The 11,780-nt window shown below is 45.7% G+C and overlaps 1 non-coding gene across 1 annotated transcript; it reads left to right on the top strand.

Annotated features, from left to right (window-relative positions):
• The first annotated feature begins 7,264 nt into the window (after positions 1-7,264).
• On the top strand, positions 7,265-7,341 carry Trnas-gga (transfer RNA serine (anticodon GGA)). Its single transcript has one exon. It is a non-coding gene; the product is annotated as a tRNA-Ser (tRNA).
• Positions 7,342-11,780: the final 4,439 nt, after the last annotated feature.

Here is an 11,780-nt window from a genome sequence, read left to right on the forward strand (position 1 = left end):
GGCACATACGCAGGGTGACTCATGTCATCGTTTTTCTCGTTTCGCACGAAATTCCGGCTGCATATCCTCGTGATCGCCGTCGGCAGCCACGGCGTGCCGTCTGGACTGCACACAGGGAATTATATACATATATAAACGCGTGCACGCGCGTACGAAAAGTAATCAGCACGTTACGTTGCAAACCACGTTTTGCTCGCGTACTCACTTCACGCGTCGGACGGCACGTATCCAGCGGTTCCGTCGCTCCACTTCGTACGGCTTTCAGGGGAACCAGTAAAACCGCACATTAGGATCCTTACCCCCATGTTCGAGGCAATTAACCACGCAACAATAACGGCGGCGACCGCGCTTGGGGCCGCGCGCTGCTCAGAGCCGTCGCCCAGACCACCTGCTTTCGGCACGGTTTGTTGAAGCAGGGATCGCTCGTCAAACATGTCAGACTCTGCAGGCATAGCGGACAAGTTCCTGCGTACGTTTTAAGCACTTTTTGAGCCTGAAAACTAGGCGCAAAATTAAGTAAAACGCTTAAAGCAACTGAGAACTGCGTAACTCGCCGGTCGGCGTCCATTTTTGACTACCCAAGCAACTCCGGCGCACGCCACCAGGCTCCGCCACAGTACTCAAAACTCCAGCACGTCAGCCCTATAAGCATAACCGCAACAACTGCACTGTGACTGTAACGTATGTGCAGTGTGCCTGCGCCTGCCACTCGGCAATGTATATATATAGGGAAACTTTCCTGAACGAAGCTTAGTTGCGAGCAACGCCTGTCTTGCGCATCGGTGTTCCTTCTTTGTCTTGTTCGGATTCGCGCTATCCAGTATTGAATAATATAAGCACTACATATCAGCTTACCGCGTGTGGTGTTGGTAACACCCATGTTTCTGTTCGCATAGTTACGCAACTGTAAACAACTGGTTATATAATACATATGCAACTCTTCAACTTATGAGTGTGCGTATACCACTTCCACATTTCTCTATAGCGTCATTCCGTAACGTTTTGCTCAATGTGAAAAATTACGCACAGTCATCACCCCGTGCATGCTTCGCATAACATCGATTCCCAAGGTACGTGGGATCTGCCGAATTTTTTTCCTCTTTCACTCAGCCTGGTTACCTGCCTTCAGGTCTGTTACAACCCACAGAGTCCCTCCTCCTCTCTTTTCCTTCTCTCCCCTACTACCACGGCGTTAGAGGCTTTAGACAAGGCGATCACAAATGCGGTTTGCAGTACTGCGCCTGTATCATATCCACACGACACTTCCATCCTTTTCTTTCTTTCTTTATTTTTTGTGACGTACCTACAGTGGTTGTCCTGGTAGATATCTAACGCTTTTTCAATTCGACACATTGGAATATATTTATTATTTATTGCACGTTTGGGGAATTGAGGCGTCAAGCCCGTATCACGGAGTTTACAGCCATCTAACAAAGTAACAACAGCGGCAGGATAAAAGTCGAGGCAAAATGTTATTTTAGTTCTCCCTTTAACGACGAAGTGATGGTAAAAAAAAAAAAACCCTTTAGACCTCCTCCATAGTACCGGAAATAAAAAAAAGGCATTAACGGAAACTAAATGTAACTGTCTAGCAGGGCTGGGCAAAGATACTTTGAAATTGTTTCGCGATACGACACAAGATACTCAGGCAAGAAGTATTTGAGATACAGATACAAGATACTGCCAGAAGAATTGTATCCGATACGATACTTGGCAATTGTATCTTAAGATACTTCGATACATTCGCAAATTTGTTTTTATAAGTCCATATAATGTAGCAGCAAATGCCTATGCACAAAAATATTTCCTTGAAAATTTCTTAACTGTGACCCAAAAAGTGTTGATCATGGAGTATCAACTAGCTCGAACCCACACCTTGTTCAAATGTGACCCATTTCGTTTCATTTATTTATTTACACCGTACTGTAGGCCATGTGGCCCAAGCAGGAGGCGCAAGGTACAACATAAGAAACACAAGTACAAGGCACAATTGAAAATCTCAAACGAAGGAAGGCAAACAAAAAAACGGCTCTGAAATGAAAATGTTGTTTACGAAATAGTGAGAATGTAATTATGAATTTATTCAGGTGAGTCCAGATGATGAAAAGGTATCAGGTTCTGTTCCTCAGTAGTTTAAAAAAAATAAATAAATGAAAAGAACATGAGTGAAATGTCTGTTAGTATCACAAAAATTTGCCCTTCTTCCACAAATTACATTAATTTCCTTCCGAAATAAGTTATTGGCGTTTGTTTTAGCTTCTTAACAGGACAGCTCTTTATACACTTCGCTGACAGTGCTTCTTGCTTGTAATTTTTGCAATTGTTGAGAGTCGCTGCTCTGCTTGCCGACCTGCTAACGGGTTGCCATCTAATCACAAGAACTTCAATAAGAAGCCTTCGCACGATGGCGCAAATACCGGTGTGGACTTTTGCCTTGTCCGTAAAATACCGTTGGCGCAATACCGGATCACTGGACAGGTGCAGAACAGCAAGAACGCTGGTAGCGAATTTTTTTTCTTGATTCATTGTGTATACCACGGGTCTCAAGCACGCGGCCCTGCCCGCACATATGACCGTCTTCGTCCCATTTGTTTTTATTTTGGTAATAAGTATTTACATGAGCTACACTGACATGACTGGTCTCAATCATTCTTTTCGTGAGGACATATGGTCACCATGTGTTGAAACATAACCGTGGAACAAAAACTCCGTTCGATCCCGGCCGCGGCGGTCGCATTTCGATGGAGGCGAAATGCTAGAGGCTCGTGTACTGTGCGATGTCAGTGCACGTTAAAGCACACCAGATGGTCCAAATTTCCGGAGCACTCCACTATTACTTCCCTAGTAATCATATAGTGGTTCTGGGACGTTAAACACCATATATTATTATTATTAACAAAAACTCCATATTTCAGAATTCGCGTCCCGATTTCAGTCATTCTGTAGAACGGTATCGATGTTTCTGGAATCCTGACTCCAACGTCCTTTCAGAAATGACCTATATATGAGATATGGGAAAGGCTTCCTTTCAATTGGCAACGTTGCTGTCATCTTGTTCAAGCCACTTCTCCCCTCCCCCCCCCCCCCCCCTCTTCAACCTTCATTTTACTGCCCTGGCTCTTGCGGGACTGCATTTAGTGACTGCGACCCGCTGGCTATACGGCGAGTTTGAGACCCCTGGTGTATACGTAGAGGATGTAAAACTGCAATGAATTTTCATATTGTACTTATCTGCTGGCGTAAAGCATTCTTTGTTGACATACTCACTAAAGTACAATATTTTAACAATTTTTCTTCAACGAGAAAACTTGTGCAATCCAGAAAAATCTCAGACGTATTGTTTAGTTGCACAAAGCGTCGCGGGATACCGCCGCTCTTCGCGCTACTGCCACTTATAGTTCTGATTACGTGGCGATTAGTAATACTAAAAAATTCAGGAAGGCCTAAAACAAGAAAACAAATACAGGTAAAATAGAGAGGCGGTTCCGTATCAAACATTCACACTGAATGAGCACAGAAAGACGATACAGACGGTGCCCTTAAAGCTATGACAATTAAGCATGAAGTGTCGTCAACTCACCTGTTAAGGTGAGACAATAGACAATTCAGTGCCTATGGAAAATTGCCTGAAACGGGTCGTTAGGACGCTCATCAGAAAAACAGAGCATTCGATATAACAGCGTTTCTCGAACCCCCTTGCTAAAATCTTTAAGATGGCTCCTAATAATTGCCTCTTTTATAACGCAAACTCAATTTCGCTATTTTACTAAGCGGTAAGCAGAACGTTTTGCACTGTATACTCAAGGCGCGCCCACATGATTATATATGTTTTCAAAATCGCCTTGGCAACGTGTGAATGTGTAAGCAGTAGTAGAAATAATGCAGACAGTCAAAAGAATAAAGCAGAGATCTTATTTTGATAGCCCGTTACAAAAGATATACTGCAGTGAGCAGACCGTAAAAAACAGTACAGAGACCTAGCTAATGTATGGGATGTAAAAGGCCAGCTAATAAAGCCCTTCGGCTAACATTCAAATTACAATTTCATAAATCCTTTGAATAAAGACAGCAGGAAGAAAAAATACGGTAGGCCAGATATCTTCTGTTACGTAAACGCTCGCTCTATTATATTTAGAGCGAGCGTTTAGTATCAGCGATTAGCGAGCGATCAGTATCAGTGGTGCTGAAGTTGTTAGAATCTTATTTGCATGTAAGTTAATTCATTGCATGTAAGTCAAACATATATCCCCGAGATCCTTCAAATCGCTGATATGTAAAAGCCACGACACGCAAAGCAACCCCATCCTTGCAGGCGTCAGATTTCATTACAAAGCAAGACGCAAGAGAATCTTCAATAAGGACACTATAGCAACATCAGAATTTGCGCGATAGGCGCCGCACGCATTGAGCTACGCGGTGTAGGACAGTGGTTAAGAGCAAGTGTCATGGCATTGGCGCAAATAAAAAGAAAAAAAGATTGAGAAAACAGAAGGTACGTGAGATGGGCGTAGACGTCCGCGCGCATGTTTCTGTCGAGACTGCGCGAGCGCTGCCACGTGACTCTGCTCCACCAATAAGGGACACGCAGACCTCATATTCTGTCCTCACTGGAGGGCACTGGCGGAAAGAAAATTTCATCACTGCCTTTAGATGGCACAGTGGCGCCATTACCAGCTTGAGGATCTGGGTTGGGCCAGCGATTATTGTTTCGCACAGTTGTGTTGCGATAGCAGTATCTTGTGTCTTAAGATACACGATACATTATCGAATGTATCGGAAATACAGATACAGATACTTGTTTTGCGAGACGTATCGCGATACAGATACAAGATACCCAAAGAGTATCTAAGATAGTATCTAAGATACTTGTATCTTCGATACTGCCCAGCACTGCTGTCTAGTATTCTCGTTGTTTTACAGCACCATGAAAATGCACGCCTTTAAATATACTTCGCAGTCGCATTTCAGACTACCTGCTCAAGGGCGCACGTATAAAGTTCAATAAATGCTTAAGTCCCAAGCCCTCTTTTGCCCCTCTCACTGCACGTTCATAGAATCAGATGGATCCTATCATTACACGTTGACTGTTTGAGCACGTTTAATGAATGAGTCCGTATAATTGGAAGTCAATAGCGTGGTCACGAGCTCAGGGCATCACGCGCGGCCGTGGTTCGAAATTGGCACCATGCTTCAAGATTGCATTAGAAGCTTATGTACTTTCTATTAAAGACGATAGTCTTTCTTGGGGAACTTAAACGCAGAAATTTTGGTCTGTCTTTCTGTCTTTCTGTTTGTCGGCACGTCCCTCGATTCAGCCACTCGGCCAAAGTTGAACCACTTGCCCAAGGGCCAGCCGTCTTGAACTGGTATGGCTGTTCATACTTGTGAACGTTGTCGATCAAAAAGTAAATATCATGCATATCTGAGGTGCAACATCACTAGGTAAGTATTAGGTGGCGTGTTCCTTTAATAGAAAATGCATACATACGTAATTTTAAGGACCCTAGTTTCTTAAGCTGCGCTGAAAATGCATAAGAATGGAAGCTTGAGCGAGTTGGTATGCGTTCATCTTTGTTGAAACAGCGCTCACTAGACGACGACGAAGTAAAAGAAGGCACAGGACAGGCGCTGCCTGTCGTGTGCCTTCTTTTACTTCGTCGTCGTCTAGCGAGCGCTGTTTCAACAAAGCTGAAAATGCGACTGCGCTGAAATTTGCCTTCCTCCGTGCCCTTCGCACGAGCTCATTGTTGTGTTTCGGTTTCGGTTCTGTATTGCACTGTACGAATTCCATGGGTTGGTGTTGAAAAACTTTAGTTTTGAGAAGGCCAAGAAGGTGAAAAAAAATATTTAAAAAATGAAAAAGCAGCGTTGTGGGCGGCCTTCAGGCTGCCGGTTGTGGGCGCCGCTCTGGCGTTCCTGTTTTACCCAGGCGACGTGTAAATAAAAGAGTGTGTGGAGAGTACTCGTTGAGTGCGGACGTTTCTCTGCTACAGCGCTTCGCGCCAAACCGCGTTTTCGGGCTGGCTGGCGTCCCCGCCGGTCGCGTTGGTCACCGCCGGTCTTCGCCTGCTGCTGCGCCGGGACTACCAGCACGCAACACAGCACTCATGTTTCCCGACGTATTGCCAGATGGCGTCCATATCTCACACAGCGCCTCTTCTATCGTCTTTACACGACATTTGCAGCGAAGCACGCAGATACGCGGCCAATTTTTTTTTTCAGTCTCTTCGGTATTTCTGTCAGGTCATCAAAATTCATTGTTCGCTTCGAAACACGCTTTGATTTTTTTTTAGTTAGCTACTTACTCATTTTTCTCGTTACAGCCTGTTTGTTTGTTCTTAGTGTCCGTCGGCTTATAAGGAGTATTTAACACTGGGTTATAAGAGCGCATGCACTTTATCTATACAAGCATATGAATGAGGAAGAAACGCTCTAATGAGTCAACCGCTGCTGCAATTCGAATGCAATTTGTTGCATTTGAGACAAGTGGTTAAATTCTGGCAACTGAGAGGCGTATTTTAATATTAGACTTTAAAATTTCGTGCAGAAATTTTCATAATTGTTAATCAGAAAATAATATAACAGCGAAGTTTACGCTGTGCATGAGAATGAAGTTGTATACGGTATGCATCTGTTAGCGTCTCATATATGAAATGACAGCTTAGTGAATTTGTTACGACGGTTTACTAGGGTTTTACCAAGGCCTAGTGGTGTATAAATATAGTGCCTCAACTTCGTACGCTTTAGAAGCGTCATTAGCCGCATTCTAGAGAATTGTGACGTTTTGTATTGCTCAGTTATGGAGTTGTAAAGTTGATTCCCAAATTATCGGACTTCCAAAGGCTTTTTCTAAAAGATGATGACATAATTTAGCCACTGCGATGGCGCAGTGGTTATGGAGCTCGGCTGCTGACCTGAAATTCATGGGTTCGATGCCGGCCGTGGCGGTCACGTTTAAACGGAGGCGAAACGCTAGAGGCCCGTGTACTGTGCGATGTCAGTTCGCGTTAAAGAACCCCAAGTGGTCGAAATTATATGGAGCCCTCCACTACGGCGCGCCTCATAATTATATCGTTGTTTTAATCGGCACGTAAAGCCCCAGAAATTGCATGTGACATAATTTAAATCTCCATTTTCTCACCAGATTTTAATTCTTTTGTTTTATGAAATGTAGCAAACCTTATGCAAATAGGTTCAGTAAGAATATGTGTCCAGTTGCTTCGAGATGTCGATGAATTCGCCCTCGTGCTGCCAATTGCTAGCTTCCTGGTTAGCTCAATTGGTAGAGCGACCGCCCCGGAAAGGCGTTGGTCCCGGGTTCGAACCCCGGACCAGGTCGAATTTTTCGGCGACTAAGAGGCTTTATTTCTGAGAAATCCGTATGGATTTCCTTGTGGCTTCGTGCTACAAATGGGTGGTTGTCTATTTTCCCTTTCTTAACCCTTCCGCCACCTTGCGGGATTCCGCAGAACTGATTTTCAATAGATGCAGTAGTTGCAAAAAAGAAAAAAAAACAGCGCGAAAACAGCACGTTGTAACATGTGCCAAATGGCCCTTCAAGATACCCTTCTTCAGGTTATGTAGAATTTGTCCAGCTTGCTGCCCTACACGTAGAGAGGGTAATGAGGGGTTAGACAGAGAAAACATGGGTGCAGACAATCACAATACACATGCACAGTACAGCATGTGCCTACAGGCGGTCACGTAAGTCTTTGCTACGTTATTGCGCATCGCATGTAGGACAGAACTGCACAGACACAAGCGCAGACACAAAGCGCGGGCGCCGTGACCGTGATTAGACATGTGTATATCAAGAAGTGATTCAAGACACGTCACACGTGCATATGTATAAAAGCATTATTTGTCCACCCAATAAATCCAGTTGAAAGTTAGCGCTTGTGTCTGTGCAGTTCTGTCCTCGTCCTCTAAGCGGTGCGCAATAACGTAGCAATGAATAGATACTAACTAGCCCAAACAAATACCCTCCTAAGTCGCATAAGTCAATTGCCTTCAAGCACTGCAGTAGGGCTCGTATGGCTTTCTGGGCTGATGAGCTGTGAGGCCAGATTCCCAACATTCTTTTTTTTCGTCAGTAAAAGGCCGATGCATATATGTGCGGGCGCTGTTTCACTGGGCGAACAAGCCGTGCATGGTGTTAATGATCGCCTGCGGTAGCGTGCCTACTCGCTTAGAAACTCAGTTGCAAGTCAATATGCCGATAATTAAAAAAAAAAAGATATGTGGTTGCGCACGACCGTAGGACGATACCGCGAGCAGCGAGCTCACGAGATTTATGAAGCGTTCGAAATTCACCAAAAAGGTGACTTATGTGTCGGAGTGCCCATTGCACCTCTACATCACTATGAATCACGCTACCTATCAAATTTACCATCGCCTGCGGTCCGCGGTGGCTTGTTCTTGGAATGGTGTTCCTTTTTTCTGCGCAGCAGGTTCTTACTACAGTGAAACCTCGGTGATACGAATCTCACGGGACCACCAAAAATATTCGTACCATCCAAAATTCGTATCACCAGAAAGCATGAAAATTTATCACGCGACAAAAAAAAAAAAAGAAAGCTGGCGTACATTTTCATTTATTGTTTTTCATGGCCGCAGCAACGTCAGGAAGAACTCTGAATGATCGTCAGTTAAGTTTTCAGGTGTCTGCAATCATACCAGCACTCGTAAATATACGGCCTGTAAGCGCGTCTTTGGTTAATGAACCAGGTGCGTTGTGACCCGCGACAGCAGTAGCCCCGTTCCAATTCTAGCATGCTTTTTCTCATGACACAGGAGTACTGCGTCGAGAGTGACGGAAGAAGTGCTTTGATGGGATAGATCAAGGCCACAAAATTTCAGAACCATGGTCCTATGTTACGCTTTTGTGATCGCGGAGGTGTAGGGCATGTTTTTTGGGAGATTTACGGCCGTGCACGCACAAGTGCGACCTCAACGGTCGCGCATGTGGACGTTGTGAGGCCTGGCTCCTTCGCGAAGACCGTCCTCGCCATCTTTCGGTCCTGGTCCTCCTTTCATAGGATTTCTGGTGCACGAGGCAAGCACGTGTTCACACAGTACGACGACAGGAGCCCACGTCGATGCCTTAGGGGAAAAAAAAAAAGCAGGACGCCAATGCCCTCTGTAATGTAAACGCGAACGCACACGGAGGCACATTAGAGCCTCAAAGATTGGCGCACAAAATCTCGGAGCCCGTGACGCGTCTCTGAAGGTTTATTCTGACCGCAAGAATATTGTTCTTACAACGTGATTCTGACGATTTGGCGGTGCCCGCGCTTGCGTTCCCGCGCTCGCACGTGCTTGGTGCGTCTTCCGCGACAGCGCGGTCACAGCACATCTTCGTACCTGGGCGGTAGGGTACATTCGTATCAAACGTCGCGGGGTAAAAATTTGTTCGCAACAACCATACTCCATTACATTGCAGAGAGAGAGAGAGAGAGAGAGATGCTCTTTATTAGAAATACAGAGATTTTTGCCGGCGTCAGTATACCGCTGGCATGCTACTCTGTGTAGGGATGGGGAATGGGATTGACAGATTAAAGAAGAGAGGGGAGGAAATAATAATAGAAAGAAAGAATATAAAAAAATGAAATGAGCGAGTGAACCTGATAGAAATATTTACAAGGAGGGTGTCAGGTAAGATAAGGCTTTGCTATGTGAAGTAGCCAACCATTAAAGCTTTTCGACTAGGCCGATTTTTGATAGGTAATTAAACAGTGCCTGTAAAACCCGTCGCTGCTTTGAAGGGCTGGTCACTGGGCCTAATAAGTTGTGTAATGTTAACTGATCGTGACAGATCATGGCCATTTGTCGCTCAAGCAACTGTCTCTCATCGCGGTACGCGGAACATTCCAGTAATATGTGCTCCACAGTCTCTATATGCTGCCACAGTTATCACAGCAGGGACTAGTGGTGTGCCGTATGCGGTACAAATAACAGTTCGTGTACGCCACATTCAGTCGAAGACGATGGTACAGCGTCTCAAGTTGGCGAGGAAGTGTTGGGGAAATTTTCACTCTCACTTCTGGGTCAATGCATCGCAGACAGTTATCTTGGTGGAGCGGCAGATTCCAGGGGCGGTCTTTTTCTTGACAGGCATATTTTCTTGCGAACTTCGAGGCGTCGACTTTAGTAAAAAATATCCTTCTGAAATTCCGGTAGTGGAGTCCTTTTCGGGCTGCTTCATCCGCTTTTTCGTTTCCTGAAATGCCAGCATGGCCAGGTATCCATTGGAACTTAATGTAATGTCCTGCAATCTTAGCCTTGTGATGAAGATAGGCGATATCAGATGCTACACTTTGGTGATTACCATGCTTATACCTGTTCCACATACTTTGTAGGGCTGCTTTAGAGTCTGTAAATATCACCCATTTTTTTGGCAGCTGCTGTCGTAGTATAAACATAAGAGCCTCCTTAATGCCATATAGCTCAGCTGACGTAGATGATGTCACTCTCTCAAGACGATACGAGAGGGATTGTCCTGTAGAGGGCACATAAATTCCGTACGACGATCTACGTTGGGTTGTAGAACCGTCTGTGAATATGTGCGTTTCGGTTGCGTATTCTTTATACATACACTGTAAACGAAAATTAGCCGAGATGGGAGCTTTTCCAGCATATGAGCCCCTAAAACCCCCATGCCCCAATCATTTACTCCGTGGTAGCGGGGTGAAGTCGGCACATGTCGTCGTAAAACGCCCCTTGCCTAATGAGGGAGTTTATGAACGACATGACCTTGTTAAACTCCCCACGGAGTTTTAGATCACGTGGTTAGAAACTCCCTATGGGAGGTTTAAAAAGTATTTTTGGTCGTGACGTGCGTGTCACGTGGTTAGAAACTCCCTATGGGAGTTTTAGAAACCATTTTTGGTCGTGATGTGCGTGCGTGTGTGAATGTGCGTGTGTGTACGGGCATCTGTTTGCAGCGACGATTTGCAGCGAGGATTTGCAACGGCCGGTTGGTTTGTGTAGACGTGTAGGACTATTTTCTCCACTGAACCGTTCTGGTCAGAGACAAGTTCAACTCGCGCCAGCGTCCGACCGCGAACACATCGAGCTGGCTGTCCCGTGTTTATTCTCCCGTCAAGCGGCAGTGCCCATGCACACGAGTGCAAGCCTTCGACACGCCACGGATACCTCGCTTCAACGTGCCGAGTTACGAAGAACTGCGAAGAATAATTTCATCGGTAACAAAAGTAAGCTGTTGCGATCGTCAGCGGGTTGTTTCTGGAGTTTCACCGGCTAAAACTTCGAAGCAGTAAGAAGTAGGCTTCGCTACGTCGTCGGCATCAAGCCGGCCGCCGGCGACGCGCTCGCCCCGACCACCGGCAACGCTTGCTTCTCGGAGTGTCACCGAACCGATGTTTCACCGGCTGCAACTTCTAAGCGGTAAGAAGGCTTCGCTACGTCGTCGCTACCAAGCCGGCGGCGCGTAGCGAACTCGCACAGCCACACCGCGGTCGCCATGGCGAGTTCTATATACGAGCTCGCACCGGCCACTGGTGAAGCAAAGGATATGTTTCACAGAAAATAAAAGCTGCTGGAATGAGTAAGTTTAAATTGTCTCTTTGTGCCATGCAACCACCGTTGTCAAATGTATAGCGAGAAGGCGAGCGCCGATACGAGATAGATTGAACCAACATGCGGCCGCCGCTGCACTGCGAGCAACAGGAACCGCGACTACGAGCCGTCTTGTTCGTTGTAAGTGCATCGCTCCGTAGCTTAACGCGGATAGCGGACACCTGTTTTTTTATTGTGTGTGT

This window comes from Rhipicephalus sanguineus, chromosome 1 (assembly GCF_013339695.2).
Source record: "Rhipicephalus sanguineus isolate Rsan-2018 chromosome 1, BIME_Rsan_1.4, whole genome shotgun sequence".
Classification (NCBI taxonomy): Eukaryota; Metazoa; Arthropoda; class Arachnida; order Ixodida; family Ixodidae; genus Rhipicephalus; species Rhipicephalus sanguineus.